Source organism: Salvelinus fontinalis, chromosome 26 (genome assembly GCF_029448725.1).
Source record: "Salvelinus fontinalis isolate EN_2023a chromosome 26, ASM2944872v1, whole genome shotgun sequence".
In the NCBI taxonomy this organism is placed as follows: Eukaryota; Metazoa; Chordata; class Actinopteri; order Salmoniformes; family Salmonidae; genus Salvelinus; species Salvelinus fontinalis.
In genome coordinates, this window is record NC_074690.1 from 3,397,236 (window position 1) to 3,399,523 (window position 2,288).

The window sequence follows — 2,288 nt, forward strand, 5'->3', positions numbered from 1 at the left end:
GCTTATTTTCTGGAATATAAGTTTTGTAATGATTAGGTTATGAGCGTAATGATTAGGTTGTTATAAACGTAATGATTAGGTTGTTATAAACGTAATGATTAGTTTATGAGCGTAATGATTAGGTTATGAGCATAATGATTAGTTTATGTGCGTAATGATTAGTCCCACTACTGACACCAACGTAGCGAATTCAGGGCATAGCCTGGACTGGGATTCGAACCCTGGTCCAGCGACTATCAAGCCAAGACCTTAACATCAAGAGATCCGAACCTCTTGATAAAGGTCGCTAGGTGTTTGGGTTATGGTCCCTACAATGTTAATTCCACGTTGCAAAACAAACATGTTGGCTACATGGTGACGTGTTGTATGAGGAGTGTACAGTATATTCTCAGAGACTACGAAAGAAGACGAAACACTATCAAAACACACATTGTTTTCAGTTTTATTTCTTCAAATGTTTAAAACCGTGGGAGGGACAGGGTTGGAAGGAGACCTTCTTGGGTTTTCATTGGACTCAAAAATGGAAAGGAAGGATTATAATATGATTTGTACTGAGAAAAACAACAATAATAATATAAAGTCTACACTTGTATTGTCAGGGATAGGAAAGGACAGGTAGGAAAGGGAGGAAGGAAAGGGAGGAAGGAAAGGACAGGTAGGAAAGGGAGGAAGGAAAGGACAGGTAGGAAAGGGAAGAAGGAAAGGACAGGTAGGAAAGGGAGGAAGGAAAGGACAGGGAGGAAGGAAAGGGCAGGTAGGAAGGAAAGGGCAGGTAGGAAGGAAAGGGCAGGTAGGAAAGGGAGGAAGGAAAAGACAGGTAGGAAAGGGAGGAAGGAAAGGACAGGTAGGAAAGGGAGGAAGGAAAAGACAGGTAGGAAAGGGAGGGAGGAAAGGGAGGAAAGAGGCACCTATTATATCCCAGATGGAACTGAAATATTCCCCAGAGGGGAAAAAAAGTGGAGAAATTACAAACAGAACAAATTAAGTAGTCTATGGCTGCGACCCTGTATAGTGCACTACTTTTGACTAGGGTCCATAGTGCTCTGGTCACAAGCAGCGCACTATAAAAGAGGGTGCCATGCAACAGGTAGTAAGGTGGTCGGCATTTGACGATTGAAGAAGTAGTGCGCTCCTTTTTATCTTAAAATGATTAAAATAACATTGACAAAAGACGTTCCATTCAACTCCTATTAACACAACAGACAGAGAACACTTGGTTTACTCCACTGCTTCAGGCCCACGGTGACTCGAGGTGTCAAATGATACACTACTCGCTAGGGCACTACTCCCTAGGGCACTACTCCCTAGGGCACTACTTTTGACCAGAACAAGACAGCGCAAACAGACAAGACAGGCTACTATATCCTGGCCTGGGGCTGAGGACTGGAGGTTAGGACCAGGCTACTATATCCTGGCCTGGGGCTGAGGACTGGAGGTTAGGACCAGGCTACTATATCCTGGCCTGGGGCTGAGGACTGGAGGTTAGGACCAGGCTACTATATCCTGGCCTGGGGCTGAGGACTGGAGGTTAGGACCAGGCTACTATATCCTGGCCTGGGGTTGAGGACTGGAGGTTAGGACCAGGCTACTATATCCTGGCCTGGGGTTGAGGACTGGAGGTTAGGACCAGGCTACTATATCCTGGCCTGGGCCTGAGGACTGGAGGTTAGGACCAGGCTACTATATCCTGGCCTGGGGCTGAGGACTGGAGGTTAGGACCAGGCTACTATATCCTGGCCTGGGGCTGAGGACTGGAGGTTAGGACCAGGCTACTATATCCTGGCCTGGAGGTTAGGACCAGGCTACTATATCCTGGCCTGGGGCTGAGGACTGGAGGTTAGGACCAGGCTACTATATCCTGGCCTGGGGCTGAGGACTGGAGGTTAGGACCAGGCTACTATATCCTGGCCTGGGGCTGAGGACTGGAGGTTAGGACCAGGCTACTATATCCTGGCCTGGGGCTGAGGACTGGAGGTTAGGACCAGGCTACTATATCCTGGCCTGGGGCTGAGGACTGGAGGTTAGGGCCAGGCTACTATATCCTGGCCTGGGGCTGAGGACTGGAGGTTAGGGCCAGGCTACTATATCCTGGCCTGGGGTTGAGGACTGGAGGTTAGGACCAGGCTACTATATCCTGGCCTGGGCCTGAGGACTGGAGGTTAGGACCAGGCTACTATATCCTGGCCTGGGGCTGAGGACTGGAGGTTAGGACCAGGCTACTATATCCTGGCCTGGGGCTGAGGACTGGAGGTTAGGACCAGGCTACTATATCCTGGCCTGGAGGTTAG